The sequence below is a fragment of the Triturus cristatus genome, chromosome 4_2 (assembly GCF_964204655.1).
Source record: "Triturus cristatus chromosome 4_2, aTriCri1.1, whole genome shotgun sequence".
In the NCBI taxonomy this organism is placed as follows: domain Eukaryota; kingdom Metazoa; phylum Chordata; class Amphibia; order Caudata; family Salamandridae; genus Triturus; species Triturus cristatus.
In genome coordinates, this window is record NC_140586.1 from 967,537,224 (window position 1) to 967,558,540 (window position 21,317).

General features: G+C 55.3%; 1 pseudogene; it reads left to right on the plus strand.

Annotated features, from left to right (window-relative positions):
• LOC146839167 (uncharacterized) overlaps positions 1 to 20,033 on the plus strand; it is a 40,108-nt pseudogene extending 20,075 nt beyond the window's left edge.
• Positions 20,034 to 21,317: the final 1,284 nt, after the last annotated feature.

Consider the following 21,317-nt stretch of genomic DNA (forward strand, 5'->3'; position numbering starts at 1 on the left):
CGGCAGCGCCAGTAGACCGTCAGGGTTGAGTTCACTCGGTGTCTCTCGACTCCAGGATACAACTGCCTTCCTGCTCCGGAGCTGTCTCAGTTATAGGGCTGGTGCCCTTTGATGTCCGGACCCTCGCACTTGGAGGTCGGAGGGTCCGGGATGAAGGTGTCCAGACACCCAGCAGGGGGTGGAGCCAGCGCCTGGGGGAGCTGGAGGCGATCGGCACCTGGCGGGGGGAAGAGCTCTTGACGCTTCGTTCTCCCATTGACCTGCCAAGTGGTCCGCTCACCTCCTGGGTGGATGGTGGTGCCGGGATGTCGGGGCCGGCCAGGCCCGGGGTTAGGGTCGAGGTGAGGCCACGCGGCCGCGTGGTGCAGGGCCCAAGATGGCGGCTTGACTCGGCCGGGGAAGCCGGTTGGGCTGGACCCCGTGATGAGTAGGGGTCCGAGGGCAGAGGGTCCGTCGGGAGACGGAGTACAGGGGCTTGTCACGGGGGTATGCCTGGTGGGCCGGAGCTCGGGCCCTGTCGTGCGGGGAGGGAGCAAGCCCTCTGTGTGGCCTGTCCAACAGAGGTGATGCCTGTCTAGGGAGGTGCCGAGGACCTGAGGCCTGTCCAGGGGTGCAGAGGAGGAGAGGCCTTTCCATGGGTGCAGAGGAGGAGAGGCCTGTCCAGGGGTGCTGAGGAGGTGAGGCCTGTCCAGGGGTGCAGAGGAGGTGAGGCCTGTCCAGGGGGGCAGAGGAGAATAGGCCTGTCCAGGGGTGCAGTAGAGGTGAGGCCTGTCTTGGGGTGCAGATGAGTGGCCTGTCCAGGAGTGCAGGGGAGGTGAGGCCTGTCCAGGGGGGCAGAGGAGGTGAGGCCTGTCCAGGGGTGCAGGGGAGGTGATGCCTTCCAAGGGGTGCAGAGGAGGTGAGGCCTGTCTAGGCGTGCAGAGGAGGAAAGGCCTGTCCAGGGGTGCATATGAGGTGAGGCCTGTCAATGGGGCAGAGGAGGTGAGCTCTGTCCAGGGGGTGCAGAGGAGACGAGGCCTGTCCAGGGGTGCAGAGCAGGTGAGGCCTGTCCAGGAGTGCAGAGGAGCTGAGGCCTAACCAGGGGCTGAAGAGGGGGTGAGGCCTGTCAAGGGGGGCAGAGGAGGTGAGGCCTATCCAGGGGTGCAGAGGAGGCGATGCCTGTCCAGGAGTACAGAGGAGGCGAGGCTTGTCCAGGGGCTGAAGAAGAGGCGAGGTCTGCCAGGGGGGCAGAGGAGGCGAGGCCTGTCCAGGGGTACAGAGGAGGTGAGGCCTATCCAGAGGTGCATGGGAGGTGAGGCCTGTCCAGGAGTACAGAGGAGGTGAGGCCTGTCCAGGGCTGAATGGGAGTTAAGGCCTGTCCAGGGGTGCAGAGGAGAAGAGGCCTGTCCAGGGGTGCAGAGGAGGTGAGGCCTGTCCAGAGGGTGCAGAGGAGGTGAGGATTGTCCAGAGGGGTGCAGAGGAGGTGAGGCCTGTCCAGGGGTGCAGAGGAGGCGAGGCCTGTCCATGGGTGAAGAGGAGACGAGGCCTGTCCAGGGGTGCAGCGGAGGTGAGGTCTGTAATGGGGATGCAGAGGAGGTGAGGCCTGTCCAGGGGTTCAGATGAGGTGAGGCCTGTCTAAGGTTGCAGGGGAGGTGAGGCCTGTCCAGGGGGGCAGAGGAGGTGATGCCTGTCCAGTGGGCAGAGAAGGGGAGGCCTGTCCAGGGGCGCAGAGGAGGTGAGGACTGTCCAGGGGTGCAGAGGAGATGAGGCCTGTCCTGTCCATGGGTGCAGAGGAGGTGAGGTCTGTCCAGGGGTGCAGAGGAGGCGAGGCCTGTCCTGTCCATGGGTGCAGAGGAGGTGAGGTCTGTCCAGGGGTGCAGAGGAGGTGAGGCCTGTCCAGGGGGAAGAGGAGGAGAGGCCGGTTCAGGGGTGCTGAGGAGGAGAGGTCTGTCCAGGGGTAGCAGAGAGGTGAGCCTGTCCAGGGGTCCGAGGAGGTGAGGTTTGTCCAGGGGTGGAGAGGAGGTGAGGCCTGTCCAGGGGTGCATGGGAGGTGAGGCCTGTCCAGGGGTGCAGAGGAGGTGAGGCCTGTCCAGGGGTGAATGGGAGGTAAGGCCTGTCCAGGGTTGCAGAGGAGTTGAGGCCTGTCCAGGGGTGCAGAGGAGGAGAGGCCTGTACAGGGGTGCAGAGGAGGTGAGGGGTGCAGAGGAGGAGAGGCCTGTCCTGGGGTACAGAGGAGGTGAGGCCTGTCCAGGGGGCAGAGGAGGTGAGGCTTCCCTAGTGGTGCAGAGGAGGCGAGGCCTGTCCAGGTGTGCATGGGAGGTGAGTCTTGTCTAGGGAGATGCAGAGGAGGTGAGGCCTGTCCAGGGGTACAGAGGAGGAGAGGCCTATCCAGGGGGCAGAGGAGGTGAGGCCTGTCCAGTAGTTCAGAGGAGGTGAGGCTTGTCCAGGGGGGTAGAGTAGTTGAGGCCTGTCCAGGGGTGCAGAGGAGGTGAGGCCTGTCTAGAGGGGTAGAGGAGGAGATGCCTGTCCAGGGGTGCAGATGAGGTGAGGCCTGTCCTGGGCTGCAGAGGAGGAGTGGCCTGTCCAGGGGTGCAGGGGAGGTGAGGCCTGTCCAGGGGGGCAGAGGAGGTGAGGCCTGTCCAGGGGTGCAGAGGAGGAGAGGCCTATCCAGCGTTGCAGAGTACAAGAGGCCTGTCCAAGGGTGCAGAGGAGGTGAGGCCTGTCCATGGGGCAGAGGACGTGAGGTCTGTCCAGGGGGTGCAGAGGAGACTAAGACTGTCCAGGGGTGCAGAGCAGGCGAGGCCTGTCCAGGAGTACAGACGAGATGAGGCCTGTCCAGGAGCTGAAGAGGAGGTGAGGCCTGTCCAGGAGTGCTGAAGAGCTGAGGCCTGTCCATGGGGCAGAGGAGGCGAGGCCTGTCCAGGGGGTGCAGAGGAGGCGAGGACGGTCCAGGGGTGCAGAGGAGGCGAGGCCTGTCCAGGGGTGCAGAGGAGGTGAGGCCTGTCCAGGGGGTGCAGAGGAGGCGAGGCCTGTCAATGGGTGCAAAGGAGGCGAGGCCTGTTCAGGGGTGCAGAGGAGGTGGGGCCTGTTCAGAGTGTGCAGCGGAGGTAAGGCTTATCCAGAGGGGTGCAGAGGAGGTGAGGCCTGTCCAGGGGGGCAGAGGAGTTGAGGCCTATCCAGGGGCTGAAGAGGAGGTGTGGCCTTTCCAGGGGTGCAGAGGAGGTGAGGCCTGTCCAGGGGGCAGAGGAGGTGAGGCCTCTCCAGGGGGAGGAGAGGAGGTGAGGCTTGTCCAGGGGGAGCAGAGGAGTTGAGGCCTGTCCAGTGGGTGCAGAGGAGGTTAGGCCTGTCCAGGGGTCAGAGGAGGTGAGGCCTGTCCAGTGGTGCAGAGGAGGTGTGGCCTGTCCAGAGTTGCATGGTAGGTGAGGCCTGTCCAGGGGGCCGAGGAGCTGAGGCCTCTTCAGGGGGAGGTGAGGAGGTGAGGCTTGTCCAGGGGGAGCAGAGGAGTTGAGGCCTGTCCAGGGGGAGGAGGAGGTGAGGCCTGTCCAGGGGAGCAGAGGAGGTGAGGCCTCTCCAGAGTTGCATGGGAGGTGAGGCCTCTCCAGGGGTGCAGAGGAGGTGAGGCCTGTCCAGGGGTGAATGGGAGGTAAGGCCTGTTCAGGGGTGCAGAGGAGGTGAGTCCTGTCCAGGGGTGCAGATGGGGCGAGGCCTGTTCAGAGTGTGCAGCGGAGGTAAGGCTTGTCCAGAGGGGTGCAGAGGAGGTGAGGCCTGTCCAGGGGGGCAGAGGAGTGGAGGCCCATCCAGGGGCTGAAGAGGAGGTGTGGCCTTTCCAGGGTTGCAGAGGAGGTGAGGCCTGTCCAGGGGGAGGTGAGGCTTGTCGAGGGGGAGCAGAGGATGTGAGGGGTGCAGTGGAGGAGAGGCAAGCCCTGGGGTGCAGAAGAGATGAGGTCTGTCCAGGTGTGCATGGGAGGTGAGCCCTGTCTTGGGAGGCGCAGAGGAGTTTAGGCTTGTCCTGGGGAGCAGAGGAGGAGAGGCCTGTCCAGGGGGCAGAGGAGGTGAGGCCTGTTCAAGGGTGCAGATGAGGTGAGGCCTGTCCAGGGGGGCCGAGAAGGAGAGGCCTGTCCAGGGGTACAGAGGAGGTGAGGCCTGTCCAGGGGGTAGAGGAGGTAATGCCAGTCTAGGGGGTGCAGGGGAGGCGAGGCCTGTCGATGGGTGAAGAGGAAGTGAGGCCTGTCCAGGGGTGCAGAGGAGGTGAGGACTGTCCAGAGTGTGCAGAGGAGGTGAGGCTTGTCCAGAGGGGTGCAGAGGAGTTGAGGCCTGTCCACGGGGGCAGAGGAGGTAAGGCCTGTCCAGGGGCTGGAGAGGAGGTGAGGCCTGTCCAGGGGTGCAGAGGAGGTGAGGCGTTTCCAGGGGCTGTATAGGAGGTGAAGCCTGTCCATGGGGCAGAGGAGGCGAGGCCTGTCCAGGGGGTGTAAAGGAGGCGAGGCCTGTCCAGGGGGGCAGAGGCGGTAAGGCCTGTCCAGGAGTGCAGAGGAGGTGAGGCCTGTCCAGGAGTACAGAGGAGGTGGGGCCTGTCCAGGGGGGCAGAGGATGTGAGGCTTGTCCATGGGGCAGAGGAGGTGAGGCCTTTCCAGTGGGTGCAGAGGAGGGAAGGCCGGTCCAGGGGTGCAGAGGAGGCGAGGCCTGTCCAGGGGTGCAGAGGAGGTGAGGTGTTAGAAAAGGTAGACGGACCGGGAGGGTCGGCCGGGGTCAGGGGGAGAGGTCTCCGGGGAGAGCCGTCTCCAGCGATCGTACAGACAAGTAACTTCCCCCCCACAGACAGATACCACACACGGATAAGGTTCAGTGTTCTTTATAAGCACTCATCAAGGTACGGTTGAACGATACAAGGAGGTCTGGACTCAGGGGTCCCCTTGATTAGAGTCTCGCAAGGTAGGGAAGGGGGTAGCGGGACAGTCTGTTTACCAATCAGGTAGTTCGGATGAGATGATGATGAGCTCACAATCCTCGAGCTTGGTGGTTAGGTGGTACGGGCCGCGGCAGCGCCAGCAGGTCCCAGAAAGATGGACGATGTACGGTCCGCGGCAGCGCCAGCAGGTCCCGGTGAGGATGGTCGGTACAACGGGCCGCGGCAGCGCCAGCAGGTCCCAGGAAGATGTACGGTCCGCGGCAGCGCCAGCAGGTCCCGGTGAGGATGGTCGTTACAACGGGCCGCGGCAGCGCCAGCAGGTCCCAGGAAGATGGTCGATGTACGGTCCGCGGCAGCGCCAGCAGGTCCCGGTGAGGATGGAGGTTGCAGAAGGCCGCGGCAGCGCCAGCAGGCAGGACGATGGTTCACAAGAGCGGGCTATGGCAGCGCCAGTAGACCGTCAAGGTTGAGTTCACTCGGTGTCTCTCGACTCCAGGATACAACTGCCTTCCTGCTCCGGAGCTGCCCCAGTTATAGGGCTGGTGCCCTTTGATGTCCGGACCCTCGCACTTGGAGGTGGGAGGGTCCGGGATGAAGGTGTCCAGACACCCAGCAGGAGGTGGAGCCAGTGCCTGGGGGAGCTGGGGGTGATCGGCACCTGGCGGGGGAGAGCCCTTGACACTTCGTTCTCCCATTGACCTGCCAAGTGGTCCGCTCACCTCCTGGGTGGATGGTGGTGCCGGGATGTCGGGGCCGGCCAGGCCCGGGGTTAGGGTCGGGGTGAGGCCACGCGGCCGCGTGGTGCAGGGCCCAAGATGGCGGCTTGACCTGGCCGGGGAAGCTGGTGGGGCTGGAACCCGTGATGAGTAGAGGTTCGAGGGCAGAAGATCCGCCGGGAGACGGGGTACAGGTGCTTGTCGCGGGGATATGCCTGGGGGGCCGGAGCTCGGGCCCTGTCGTGCGTGGAGGGAGCAAGCCGTCTGTGTGGCCTGTCCAACATGCGTCCCCCCCAGCTGAAGGCGGGGAGAGTCACCCATCCCCTTGGGGACTCTCTTCGTCGAGGCGGAAAAAGCGGGACAGGCCATCCGCGTTGGCGTGGTCTTGGCCTGGTCGGTGCTCCACGGTGAAGTCCATTCCCTGCAGGGAAATGGACCAGCGCAAGAGTTTTGGGTTCTCCCCCCGCATCTGCATCAGCCATTGCAGGGGTCGATGGTCGGTTTGTACCCGGAAGTGGGTACCGAAGAGATAGGGTCGTAGCTTTTTGAGGGCCCACACTACTGCAAATGCCTCCCTCTCGATGGTGCTCCAACGCTGTTCTCGGGCCAGGAGACGTCGACTGATGAAGGCCACCGGCTGGTCATGACCTTCGGGGTTCAACTGGGAGAGGACGGCCCCGATGCCGTGGTCGGAGGCGTCGGTCTGCACCACAAATTCCCGACTGTAATCGGGGGCCTGGAGCACAGGGGCGGTGCACAGGGCGGCCTTCAGCTTCTCGAAGGCCGCTTGACAATCAGGAGTCCAGTTGATCCGCTTCGGTTGGTTCTTGGACGTGAGACCCGTGAGGGGCCCCACGATGCTGCCGTAGTCCTTCACGAACCGCCGGTAGTAGCCGGTGAGCCCCAAGAAGGCTCGGACCTCGGTCTGGGTGACGGGGGACTGCCAGGACTGGATGGCAGCAATCTTAAGTTGTAGTGGGGCCACCAGCCCGCTCCCCACTTGGTGCCCAAGGTAGGTCACAGACCCTTGGCCAATTTGGCACTTGCCGGCCTTAATGGTGAGGCCGGCCCGCTGGAGGGCTTGTAGGACCTCTTGGAGGTGACGGGGGTGGTCGGACCAGTGGCGGCTGTATACAGCGATATCGTCCAGGTAGGCAGCGCTGAACTCTTCGAGCCCTGCCAAGACCTGGTTCACAAGGCGTTGGAACGTGGCGGGGGCATTCTTCATGCCAAAGGGCATGACCTTGAATTGATAGTGGCCATCGGGGGTAGAGAAGGCTGACCGTTCCTGAGCCCTGGGTGTGAGGCCGATCTGCCAGTAGCCCGCCGTTAGGTCGAAGATACTAAGGTAGCGGGCGGCCCCCAGCCGGTCGATCAGCTCGTCTGCTCGGGGGATGGGATGAGCGTCGGTCCGGGTGACAGTGTTCAAGCCCCGGTAGTCGACGCAGAATCTCAGTTCAGGTGCGGTGCCGGGGGCAGCGGCCTTGGGAACTAATACAACCGGACTGGCCCAGGGACTGTCCGAGGGCTCGATGACCCCGATTGTGAGCATCTTGGCCACTTCCTCCTGTATGCAGGCCCGTACCCGATCTGGTACGCGGTAGGCCCGGTGCCGGACAGGGGGACTGTCCCCGGTGTCTACGTCGTGCAAACACCAAGGGGTTACCCCGGGGGTGAGGGAGAACAGGGCAGCGAACTGCAGCAGGAGGTTCCGGCAGTCCTGGCGTTGCTCCGAAGTGAGGGCGTCAGAGAGCCGGACCCCGTCCACGGAGCCGTCATTCTCCTGAGTCTTCAGGAGATCCGGGAGGGGCTCGGAGTCTTCTTCCGCCCCACTGTCCGTAGCCATCAAGAGGCTAAGTTCTGAGCGCACAAAGTGTGGTTTGAGCCGGTTGGTGTGGAGGACCCGCAGGGGGTTCCGGGAGGTCCCCATGTCGATGAGGTAAGTGACGGGGCTTTTGCGCTCGACCACTTTGAAGGGCCCCGTCCACTTATCTTGCAGGGTACAGGGTTCGGTGGGGGACATCACCCATACTTGCTGCCCAGGCTCGAATTCAACGGAGGAGGCATTGTGATCATACCACCTCTTCATGTCCTCCTGGCTGGCCTCGAGGTTCGCCTTGGCCATCTCCCTGAAGCGCCGGGTCTGGTTTCGTAAGGCCAGGATGTATTTGAAGACGTCTGGAGGGGTCGCTAGGGGGGCCATCTCCCAACCTTCCTTGACTAGGCTGAGGGGCCCCCGCACAGGGTGCCCGTACAGGAGTTCGAAAGGGCTAAAACCGAGGGACTTCTGTGGAACTTCCCGGTAGGCGAAGAGGAGGCACGGGAGTAGTACATCCCACTGGCGACGGAGGGGCTCTTCCAATCCCCCAATCATCCCCTTGAGAGTGCGGTTAAAACGCTCCACTAGTCCGTTCCCTTGGGGGTGATAGGGGGTCGTGAATCTGTAGGTGACCCCGCATTGTTGCCAGAGGGACTTCATGTATTTGGATATGAAATTCGTGCCTCGGTCGCTGACGACTTCTCGGGGGAAGCCTACCCGGGAGAAGATCCCCATTAGGGCCCGGCCAACCACCGGAGCTGTCACTGTCCGTAGGGGCACCGCCTCGGGGTAGCGGGTGGCATGGTCCACTAGTACCAAGATGAACCTGTGTCCTTGTGCCGTGCGGGGGTCCAGAGGCCCCACAATGTCTATCCCCACCCTCTCGAACGGGGTGGTGACCACAGGGAAGGGTTGCAGAGGGGCTTTCAGCTTCCGACCACTCTTCCCGCTGGCTTGGCATGTGGGGCAAGATCGGCAGTGGTTCAGGACGTCATTCCTCATTTTTGGCCAGAAAAAGTGGGTCACCAGGCGACTGTACGTTTTGTCCTGGCCCAGGTGTCCAGCCAGGGGGACATCGTGGGCTAAGTTGAGCAGAAAGTCTCTGAAGCGGAGAGGTACCACCAGAACTCGACCGGCCCCCAGCTCGGCGATTCTTTGCTCGCTGTAGAGCAGGTCGTTATCCCAGTAGACCCAGTGAGTTCCGGTGGCGTCCCCTGCGTTTTGGGTGCTGGCTTGTTGGCGGAGTCCCTCGAGGGAGGGACAGGTCTTTTGTTCCTGGCGGAACTGTTCTTGGGTGGGCCCCCCTTCTTGACGCCACTGAGCCAGATCCGGAAGGTCCTGGGGTTGCGCGTCCTCTTCGGTCGTCGGGTCCGGGAGGCTAGCCTCGTCGTTGTCTTCTACTGGGGCGACCGGGGGCGGAGGTGCTGGCCATTCGGGTTCTTCTGATCGGGGGGCGGCACGGGCGGCCATGGACCGGGTGGTTATGCAGGCCCAGTCCGGGAGGCCCAGCATCCCCAGGTGTTCTCTTCTCTCGACGGTGGCCCACGGGGAACTCTCGAGGTCATTCCCCAGGAGGCAGTCCACGGGGGCATCGTCCCGGACCGTCACCTTCAGCAGGCCGGAGACCCCTCCCCATTCAAATGGAACGCAGGCCATCTTACACATACTCTCAGAGTTATCTGCCGAGCGGACGGGGCAGAGAATGTTCGGCAAGATCTGCTCGGGCTTCACCAGGTGACAACGGACGGCCGTCACACTGGCGCCGGTGTCCCGCAAGGCCTCGGCTCTTTGTCCATTAATGGTCACCCACTGACCGTATTTCCTGGTGTTGGCGGGTAGGGGAGCCCGCGGGACCATGTCTCTCCCCCCTAAGCACGCCAGGACCATGGCGGCCGGTTCCCACCCTTGCTGGGCCGGCTCATACTCTTCGGGTTCCTCCGATGATCGCTCTTCCCCTAGGGCAGCGGCAGCTACCTGGCGGGGCTTGGGTGTTTGGTTTAGCGGGCAGCTCGGGTCATTGGCGTAGTGGCCTAGTCGCTGGCACCGGTGGCACGTGACGTTGGCTCGGAACCCAGGCCGCAACGGGGGGTTGCCCCGGCCGGCCGGAGGCGGGGTGCTGGCCACGGGTGTTGCTGGCAAGGCGTCTCTCCCTCGACCCTGGCCCCCTCCTCCTCCCCGAGGACGGTGTTGGCCTGGGCTGCTTCTGTTCTGGTTGTGTGGCCCTTTCCGGCCCACTCGGGTGCTTTCCCATCGGTCAGCTTCGGCGGCGAGCTGCCGGGGGTCAGTCAGCTTACTGTCGAGGAGGTGCTGCCTGAGCTCGACGAAACAGTTGTTGGACAGGTGCTCCCATACCATAAGGTTGAAGAGTTGTTCGTAGGTGGTGACCTGACTTCCCTTGATCCAACCCTCGAAGGCACGGCTGAAATAGTTCACGTATTCTACCCAAGTTGTACCTGGGATCCGGGTGCAATCTCGGAACCTCTGGCGGTACATCTCGGGCGTGAGGCCGTAGCGGGTGAGGAGGGCAGCCTTCATGTGGTCGTAGGACGACATTTGGTGATCGGGGAGCTGCAGCAGGGCATCGCGACCCTCGTTGATAAATCTCCCCCAAAGTCCGGCTCCCCAATCACTCCGGTCGATCCGGTGGGAGGTCATGGCGATCTCATAGGCTTTAAACCACTGTTGTATGTCGTCTTCTCGGACATACTCGCGGACAACATCCTTGGGGATATGGACTTTTTTCTCAATGGGCCCCGGGGTGTGCGGTCGCTCAAGCACCCCCAGTTCCTTATTCTGTTTTCGCAGTTCTATTTCCGCTAGTCGGCGCTCGAGCGTTATTTTTTTCTCTTCCAGCTCTCTCTGTCTCTGCTTTTCTTCTCGTTCCTCTCGAAGCCGCATATGCTCGAGGTTGAGTTTCTGTTCAGCTAACTTGAGTTCCCCATCCATCTTGAGTCGTGCCATCTCCAACTCGTGTAATCTGATTCTGTCTCTTTCTCGGATCTCCTCCTGCGAGAGGCCCGTTCCCCGCTCCTCGGGAGCCGTGGCGTTCCCCTCTGGTGTGATGCTGTTTTGGTCTGGTGTGACGCTGCTTTGGTCGGAGGGTCCTGCGACCCCAGTTTCTGTCCATGACTCAAGAGCGCGCTTTAGATCATCCTTGGTACTCAGGCCGGTGGTAGCAATGCCAAGTTCTATGCAAAATTGTCTCAGTTCGCGGTGGTTGTATTCTTCTAATTTTTCCATTTGGAATTTCTCGGTGGGGCTGCTATCTTTGGTCGACATCGTGTTTTTGTCGTGGGGTGAGCTACTCTCTGTACGATTACGCGTTGATTCGGATCGCGCCGCTGGCCACCAATGTTAGAAAAGGTAGACGGACCGGGAGGGTCGGCCGGGGTCAGGGGGAGAGGTCTCCGGGGAGAGCCGTCTCCAGCGATCGTACAGACAAGTAACTTCCCCCCCACAGACAGATACCACACACGGATAAGGTTCAGTGTTCTTTATAAGCACTCATCAAGGTACGGTTGAACGATACAAGGAGGTCTGGACTCAGGGGTCCCCTCGATTAGAGTCTCGCAAGGTAGGGAAGGGGGTAGCGGGACAGTCTGTTTACCAATCAGGTAGTTCGGATGAGATGATGATGAGCTCACAATCCTCGAGCTTGGTGGTTAGGTGGTACGGGCCGCGGCAGCGCCAGCAGGTCCCAGAAAGATGGACGATGTACGGTCCGCGGCAGCGCCAGCAGGTCCCGGTGAGGATGGTCGGTACAACGGGCCGCGGCAGCGCCAGCAGGTCCCAGGAAGATGTACGGTCCGCGGCAGCGCCAGCAGGTCCCGGTGAGGATGGTCGTTACAACGGGCCGCGGCAGCGCCAGCAGGTCCCAGGAAGATGGTCGATGTACGGTCCGCGGCAGCGCCAGCAGGTCCCGGTGAGGATGGAGGTTGCAGAAGGCCGCGGCAGCGCCAGCAGGCAGGACGATGGTTCACAAGAGCGGGCTATGGCAGCGCCAGTAGACCGTCAAGGTTGAGTTCACTCGGTGTCTCTCGACTCCAGGATACAACTGCCTTCCTGCTCCGGAGCTGCCCCAGTTATAGGGCTGGTGCCCTTTGATGTCCGGACCCTCGCACTTGGAGGTCGGAGGGTCCGGGATGAAGGTGTCCAGACACCCAGCAGGAGGTGGAGCCAGTGCCTGGGGGAGCTGGGGGTGATCGGCACCTGGCGGGGGAGAGCCCTTGACACTTCGTTCTCCCATTGACCTGCCAAGTGGTCCGCTCACCTCCTGGGTGGATGGTGGTGCCGGGATGTCGGGGCCGGCCAGGCCCGGGGTTAGGGTCGGGGTGAGGCCACGCGGCCGCGTGGTGCAGGGCCCAAGATGGCGGCTTGACCTGGCCGGGGAAGCTGGTGGGGCTGGAACCCGTGATGAGTAGAGGTTCGAGGGCAGAAGATCCGCCGGGAGACGGGGTACAGGTGCTTGTCGGGGGGATATGCCTGGGGGGCCGGAGCTCGGGCCCTGTCGTGCGGGGAGGGAGCAAGCCGTCTGTGTGGCCTGTCCAACATGAGGCCTGTCCAGGGGGTCAGAGGAGATGAGGCCTGTCCAGTGGCTGAAGAGGAGGTGAGGCCTGTCCAGGGTGGCAGAGGAGGTGAGGCCTATCCAGGGGGCAGAGGAGGTGAGGACTGTTCAGGGGTGCAGATGAGTTGTGGCCTGTCCAGGGGTGCCGAGGAGGTGAGGACTGTCCAGGGGGTTGAGGAGGTAAGGACTGTCCAGTGGTGCAGAGGAGGTGAGGCCTGTCCAGGGGACCGATTAGCTGAGGTCTCTTCAGGGGAAGGAGAAGTGGTGAGGCTTGTCCAGGGGGAGCAGAGGAGTTGAGGCCTGTCCAGGGGGTGCAGAGGAGGTGAGGCCTGTCCAAGGGTCAGAGGAGGTGAGGCCTGTCCAGGGGTGCAGAGGAGGTGAGGCCTATCCAGGGGTGCATGGGAGGTGAGCCCTTATCTGGAAGGAAAATCTGCACAAGGCGCAGCTGTCTGAGGTCCTGCCTGGAAGGAAGATTTGTACAAGGCACAGCTGACAGAAGTCCTGCCTGGAAGGAAGATCTGCATCAGACACAGCTGATAGAAGCCGCAGCCTGAAAGGAAGATCTGCACAAGGCGCAGCTGACAGAAGTTCTGCCTGGAAGGAAGATTTGCACAAGGCGCAGCTGACAGAGGTCCTGCCTGGAAGGAAGATTTGCACAAGGCTCAGCTGACATAAGCCGCAGCCTGAAAGGAAGATCGTCACAAGGCGCAGCTGACAGAGGTCCTGCCTGGAAAAAGATTTGCACAAGGCACAGCTGACTGAAGTCCTGCCTGGAAGGAAGATCTGCACAAGGCACAGCTGACAGACGCCCTGCCTGGAGGGATGATCTGCACAAGGCACAGCTGACAGAAGCCCCTGCCTGGAAGGAAGATCGGCACAAGGTGCAGCTGACAGAAGTCCTGCCTGGAAGGAAGATCTGCACAAGGCACTGCTGACAAAAGTCCTGCCTGGAAGGAAGATTGGCACAAGGCGCTGCTGACAGAAGCCCCTGCCTGGAAGGAAGATCTGCACAAGGTGCAGCTGACAGAAGTCCTGCCTAGAAAGGAAGATCTGCACAAGGCGGGGCTGACAGACGTTCTGCCTGGTGGTGGCCTCAAAGCAGTGAGAGACCCACAAACCACAAGATCTTTCAAGCCCAGCTAGCCACACTGCACACAATGTACACCAAAGGCCTGATTTAGATTTCAGCAAATGGTTTATTCCATCACAAATGTGACAGGTATCCTGCCCGCCCCATTAAGAATGCATTACATCCTGTGGCAATTACAATAAGGCAGACAGGATATCTGTTACGTTTTGATTAGGCCTTGGTGTAGTTCGCAGAGTTTTACTCCGCGGAACTCCACGAAGTGCCAGGGAAACTCCGCCACACTCTGCGGACTTCCGCAAGTGGCAGAATATGTTAAGTTGCGCTGCTCTCACTGATTGTTAGTGCCTGGAGTTTGTCCCGCACTGTAAAATCAGCACAAATGGCACTACGTGTTGCGCCAGTAGGTGCTGCTGCTTTCTACCGCTCGAATTGACTTTCTAATCGAGTGGCAGCTTCATCAACGAGAATGGCAGATTTCTACACTCAAGTGGTTGCAACCTGCCGCGACCTCCCGCAATGAGTAATCTCACAAGAGGTCTAGCGAGTTATATTTTCTCACAAGCGCTCGCCACCTTACAGTTGGCGAACCGCTTGAAAAAAAAACTCCCTTCTGCATCACTTTGTGGAGTTTTTTGGAACACCGCACAGAGTGCGGAGTGGTCAAAACTTCGCGAGCTCCGCCGGCAGAGCTGAATTCTTCACCCACCCTTAGTTTTGAGGCAATAATCTGTGGACAAACTCTGAACTAGGCCCTTTGTCTGCAATAAGTGTTGTAGAAGAAGTGAGATCCATGGCCTTGTGACTACCAGGCAGTTATCTGACTTCTGATGAACCCCACAGAGTGAGTGCGCAGCCAGAGGGCTGTAGCGGGGCCGAAGAACAGGAAATGAGGTAAACTTGAATATGAGAAATATGCAAAGGTAGAAATGCTGCATCACCTGTGGATAACTGACACCTCCTCCCGCTCTGCCAAATGCCCATCCAGTCACAAAGTGGCATCCTGGGCCCCAAACGGACAACGTCATGCCAGATGCCATGTAATGGTGGAAAAGGGGGAAAAAAGAGTAATATGCACACATCTGCTGCGGGGATATGTCAGGTAAAGTATTGGTTGTGATGGATTCTCTATAAGTACTAAATGACTGATATCGTTGAATATTAAATTATATGAATCAACATTTGTTTGCCTTATCTGCGCTTATAATGTAAAGGATGGGCCTTACAGTGAACCCCTCGCTCTGTTTGACACAAAAGCCCCGGAAGGAGCTGCATCTTACAGAACTTTATCTACTTTAGGAAGAACTAAAGACTTGCTTTTTAAAGTTGTCTTTCAGGGTCAGATTCGGGGGTGCTGTAAGCTGCACTAGTTTCAGGGAGATGGACAGATGTTATGGCGATAGGAAACCCCCCTCAACTCACAATAATGTTCCAATCTTCCAGGTACAAAGAAACCAGAAATGCTTGAATCAAGGGAGCTTTTGAAAGTGTCAAAGGTGACTTATGAACAGCGAGTAAAGACAGGAGTTGGTATTTGAGATGATCTTAAGTGAATAGGAAAGAACGAGAAGAAGTGTGTGAATGGAGTTACTTTTGTTGTATACTTTGTAAAGAGTTACTGGAAATTTTGCAGCCCAGCCTGATCCATCTCTTTTTCTAAAATCTATTGTTGTTTAAATGAAATCTTGACCATATGCGTCTATCTTAAGCTATACCTCTAGCACTTGGGTGCTCCGTGAGCGCCCTTACTTTGCTGAGTTAGTTTGTGAACACTGGTAAATCACCTCCTTTTCAGACATTAATAAGATGTCACCCGATCAACAGAACTTTTAGTTAAATATCTGGGTATGATGAAATATTCCTTGCTAAGTTTCAAAGGTGGTAAAGAAGAAGGGGGAGATTTACTAAGATTTTGCGCCGTTTTTGCGTCACAAGAGTGGCACAAAACAGCATAAAACCTTTTTTTACTAATTTACTTTCCAGCTCTAAACTTGTTAAGCGCTGGAAATAACGTAAAAGTAATGTGAAGCAGCGCATAGCATTACTTCACACCATGGGGGCCTGCCAAGGGGGGCGCATGGGCGTTCCCGTCCAACCACCCAAGGTTTCTCACGCTAAATCCAATTTACCAAATACAGTAGATTGGGTTTAGCGTAAGAAAACTGCGCCCTTTTAACCTAGGCGCGAGGAAGGAGAAATGCTTTCATTTCTCGTTCCTTTTCTGACTTTGCATGCGTGCTGCACTGTGCAACACGCATACAAAGTAGGAAAAGCTTTCCCTTGTGTCTGGCATAGTATTGTGTACAGGAAGGGTGTCCTTCCTGTACAAAACCGATGCTGGACTCACACAAACACACACACACACACACACATACCCTAGCACTCTGGTGCTATGGTGTGTGCATGGCGCAGGCCCTCTGTAATCAGCGCCGGCGCAAGGGAAAGGGAAGGAGAGAGCCATATCTTTGAAAATATGGTGTTCTCCGGCTCCCTCCCTGTCGCACAGCGCAGCCTCGAGGGGGGAGGGCTGTGCTGCATTGCATGGAGATTTGGTGAATCTCCCCCGAAATGTCTTTTACAACCAGTTAAACATTGTGAATTCTCATTCCATTATGTTTCAATTTAGTAATTTTAAATATCTTTACATCCAACAGAAAACAAGCCTTGAATGTATGAAATGACCATCAATAATGAAGCAAATGCTGTAAATCTTCAATAATAGCAGAAATAATGAGCTACAGTATTCAGGAAAACATCAGCGCAGTCGGCGACAGAGGAACCTGCACACAAACTGACAGATCCCGGATGAAACATGAAGGGCAGTTCAGTGATTGGAAGAGGCTGAGCTGTGCACCTCCACGCCACAAGACGAAGAAATGACCTTAGGAAAATTAAGGCAACAACAAAAACAAACCGCCTCCTGTATAAACAAGTGTCCAATACCAGCTTTGATCATGGGATCGGTATGATGTGATTACAGCAGTGCTCTGTTTTCTAAAATGACGACAAGCTATCATTCAGTGCTCTAGGTGAATTGTAAACTCTTTCTGGCCAAACCACAGTAACCAGAAAAGAGCACAACAGAGCGGAGCCAGACAACTGACGGGTAAAGGAAAGAGGAGTTCTTTTATCTACAATACAACAGATTGTCCCAATTTGCACCGGCCAGAAGGAGGATACATCTTTACCCACAAGCATGCATAGCCTTAATGCAATCTTGTCGCGATTACTCGACGAGGGCCTAGGAACTACAACACCCAGAACACTCTGGGGCAAGGAGGAGGAACCCGCGTTCTACCAGGAAGTAGAAAAGGCCGCCTCCCCCACTAGGAGGCACTTGACAATCTTTTCCTTGTTGTTCAGAGCCTCGACCAGGAAGCTCGTTTCCCGGACGCCGCAGTATTCCCGTGCAGAATTACCAGGAGAACTCTTCAGGAAGACGTCCTTCCTCCTGGATTCTTTCCCCACTACAAGACGCAGGCGGAGGCAACGGACCAGTCGTCGGACTTCTCCCTCCCCCTGACTCCAAGTCTCACCCTGTGCAGAGGCGCATAACCTCGGAGCAGAGCCTTGCTCCTTTCACCGCTCCCGTTGTGAGGAAACAGCGGGCGAGCACTACGCATCAGTCGAGATGCGGAACGCGCCTCCCGTGTGAGGCGTTGATGCTACCTTTTGGTTTACCTAAGTTCACCCTTTTGCATCCACGGTAGAGCTGTGACGGAACAGCTTGCTTAACTGTGGTTCATTCCGCTCCTCTGGACTCACTTATTTTACTCCTCAGAGGTGCGAGACAAGACACTGGATTGTAGGGGGTTAAAGAACCCTCCCTTGTTCTCGCTGCGCGGAGCCATACCCTATCAAAGGGTACAGGAGCAGCGCAACTTCCTCGAACTTGTGAACCCGTGTTTGGCAGAAGCGGAAGTCGCTAAATCCTAGCGGAATCACAGTGAGTACCTGGGCAGAGGGTTGGGGCTTGAGGAGGTTAGGCTGAGACTCTCCCCCCTTAACACCTATCCCTTTCTCCTCCCTAGGGCCCTTCCTGGGACACCCTTGTAGGACCTGTTGAGTGCCCCCCTGTTAATCCTCCCTCCGTCTCAACTTCCTTTTACCCCTGTTTTCCCCCGTTGGTTCCCGTGCACTGCGTGGGCCTACTAGTCGCAGTGGGCGAGAGCTGAAGAGGGAAGGAAGGGATCAGCACCGATATATCCTCGTTCCTGCTGGCTGGCTCAGGTTAGTGGGTTGTGTAAGTACTCCCTCTGACACTCGGACCTGTCGTGACAAATCTAAAGGCACAATCGCCTACAAAGACACCTTCTACGTATTAGGAGTGTGGCAAATATTTGGTGGCTATCACATTTTATTGTTAAAACAGAAATCAAACGTGCAAAATACTGCAAACATATAAAGTGTGTGAGAAAAACACAAGTGCTTTATCAGCCATGTTGGCCCATCAGGAAATACAGTCATGGGATGTAGACACATTTATACCCGACCAACCGACACTAAACAAGAAAGAAGAATCATACACATGCAGCAAGAGCTTTAGTTTGTCATCACTACTCAAGCTTCATCAGCACACGTACACAGAACAAAAACCATTCAAGTGCAGTGAATGTGACAGTAGTTTTCGCTTCTCTTCAGTATTAAGGACTCATCAGCGAACTCACACAGGAGAAAAACCATTCAAGTGCAATGATTGTGGGAAGAGCTTTAGTAAGTTATCAAACCTACAAACACATCAGCGAACACACACACGGGGAAAAACCCTATCATTGCAGTGAATGTAACAGTAGTTTTCGCTTCTCTTCAGTATTAAGGAATCATCAGCGAACACACACAAGAGAAAAACCATTCAAGTGCAGTGAATGTGTGAAGAGCTTTAGTCAGTTATCAGACCTAAAAAGACACCAGCGAACACACACAGGGGAAAAACCATTCAAGTGCAGTGAATGTGTAAAGAGCTTCAGTCGATTGTCACATCTTCAAAGTCATCAGCGAACACACACGGGGGAAAAACCATTCAAGTGCAGTGAATGTGCAAAGTGCTTTAGTCAGTTATCAGACCTAAATAGTCATCAGCGAACACACACGGGGGAAAAACCCTATCATTGTAGTGAATGTGACAGTAGTTTTCGCTTCTCTTCAGTATTAAGGAATCATCAGCGAACACACACAGGAGAAAAACCATTCAAGTGCAATGAATGTGAGAAGAGCTTTAGTCACTTATCAAACCTCCAAACACATCAGCGAACACACACAGGGGAAAAACCCTATCATTGCTGTGAATGTGACAGTAGTTTTCGCTTCGCTTCAGTATTAAGGAATCATCAGCGAACACACACAAGAGAAAAACCATTCAAGTGCAGTGAATGTGCAAAGTGCTTCAGTAAGACATCACACCTACAAAATCATCAGCGAACACACACAGGAGAAAAGCCATTTAAATGCAGTGAATGTGGGAAGAGCTTTGGGGCCATATGTAGGTAGACTGTGTTTTGCGATTCTCTAATTGCAATTTTTAAGGAATCGCAATTAGAGAATAGCAAAATGCAATGTAGGTAGGATTAGCAATTTTTATTGCGAATCCCACCCATTCCTTATTTGCGATTCTCTAATTGAGAATCGCAAATAAGGAATACCTTGCCATGCATTCCTATGGGCTAAAAGGCCCATAGGAATGAATAGGAAGACATTCTCAATTTGCGATTCTCAATTAGAGAATCGCAAATTGAGAATGCAATTTCAAGGTTGCAAGGGTGTCAATAGGACACCCTGTTGCACCCCTGAAATTAGCATGGGTGCACATGTGGTGCACATACATGCCCTAAGGGCATGTGTGTGCACCACATTCCACTTTGAAAAATGCAAAAAACTGCATTATTACAAGAAATCGCAAATTACCACCAACCTGTAGTTGGTGGTAATTTGCGATTCCTTATGGCCAAATAGCACTTTTTTGGAGCTTCCTACATTGCATTTAAGGAATCGCAAAATTTGCGATTCCTTAAATGCAATTGCAAAATAAGGAATCGCAAATTTAGCGATTCCTTATTTTGCATGCAGATTTGCCTTCCTACATTCCACTTAGCAAATTTGCGATCGCAAACGCCGAAATTCGGCGAATTTCAGCGTTTGCGATCGCAAATTTGCTTTCTACATATGGCCCTTAGTCAGTTATCAGACCTACAAAGACACCAGCGAACACACATGTGGGAGAAACCATTCAAGTGCAGTGAATGTGTGAAGAGCTTCAGTCGATTGCCACATCTTCAAAGTCATCATCGAACACATACGGGGGAAAAACCATTCAAGTGCAGTGAATGTGTGAAGAGCTTCAGTCGATTGCCACATCTGTGAAGAGCTTTAGTCAGTTATCATACCTACAAAGACACCAGCGAACACACACAGGGGAAAAACCATTCAAGTGCAGTGAATGTTTGAAGAGCTTCAGTCAATTGCCACATCTTCAAAGTCATCAGCGAATACACACGGGGGAAAAACCATTCAAGTGCAGTGAATGTGCAAAGTGCTTTAGTCAGTTATCAGACCTAAATAGTCATCAGCGAACACACACGGGGGAAAAACCCTATCATTGTAGTGAATGTGACAGTAGTTTTCGCTTCTCTTCAGTATTAAGGAATCATCAGCAAACTCACACATGAGAAAAACCATTCAAGTGCAATGAATGTGGGAAGAGCTTTAGTCACTTATCAAACCTCCAAACACATCAGCGAACACACACGGGGAAAAAACCCTATCATTGTAGTGATTGTGACAGTAGTTTTCGCTTCTCTTCAGTATTAAGGAATAATCAGCGAACACACACAAGAGAAAAACCATTCAAGTGCAGTGAATGTGCAAAGTGCTTCAGTAAGACATCACACTTACAAAATCATCAGCGAACACACACAGGAATAAAGCCATTTAAAGCAGTGAATGTGGGAAGAGCTTTAGTCAATTAGAAAATCTACAAACACATCATCGAACACACACAGGGGAAAAACCATACCATTGCAATGAATGTGAAGGCATTTTTAGTCGTTACTCAGCATTAAGAATTCATCAGCAAACACACACAGGGGATAGCCATTTAAATGCAGTGAATGTGCAAAGTGCTTTAGTCACTTATCAAACCTCCAAACACATCAGCGAACACACACAGGGACCCTATCATTGTAGTGAATGTGACAGTAGTTTTCACTTCTCTTCAGCATTAAGATATCATCAGCGAACTCACACAGGAGAAAAACCATTTAAGTGCAGTGAACGTGTGAAGAGCTTTAGTCGATTATCAGAGCTACAAAGTCATCAGCGAACACACAGGGGGAAAACATTGGAGGGCACTGAAAGTGTGAAGGGCTTTTGTCAATTTTCGATCCCACACAGCCCTCAGTGAATACACTCCTTCATTTAATTCACATGTAAATAATCCTAGAGGTGCAGAGACTCCCGAAAGAACTTAAGAACATCAAAAATAATATTGACCCATCTGAGGACATAGACAAGAGCAGAACAGTGCAGTTATTGTGAGAGGAATGAATTACAGAAAAAGATAAAATTCTAATTATGTGGGATATTAAAATACCAGATGATAGACGACCGGACTAGAAGTAAATAAGAAAAACAGATAACATTATTTGCAGAATTATAAAAGTGTTTGTGTCCAGTGATTGTTCACTTCCGTACACATAGCAAAGCAACATGATGTACCACGATACACAGTGGGAAGCGAGCACAATGTGGATTAAAAGAAAAGAAACATTGTTGATTTTTATTTTGTGAAGAAAAGATACAAAGAAAATCATTCAATCGCACCTGATCACACTACCTGGAAAAGCAACACTGAACAATACTGGGACTAACAACGGTGCTTTCAGCTAACTTGTCAGATTAGTGATAAAACCTATAAACCCAACACACCCAGAGTGGACATGTTGTCAGGGCTCTGGAGATGGGAAACTTCATTGGTAAAATCTAAGTATTACTATTAACAAATGCCACTGCAGTATATGTAATGAACTAAAGCGAAGCACAGGTGTTCAAGAAATAACTTATTTTTAGATATAAAAGAGCATATGCCTTGTTTTTAAGTAACGTTTGCTGCATCTTTTACAGACTGTTATCGGTTGATGGATCAGCTCGTGCCTCGGGCCTTATAACAAAGTGTGACTCGTGGCTCCTCTCCCACTTGGCTCTCCCTATTCATTTTGTGCCTTGCCAAACTCTACTTTTTACCAGAATTGAGC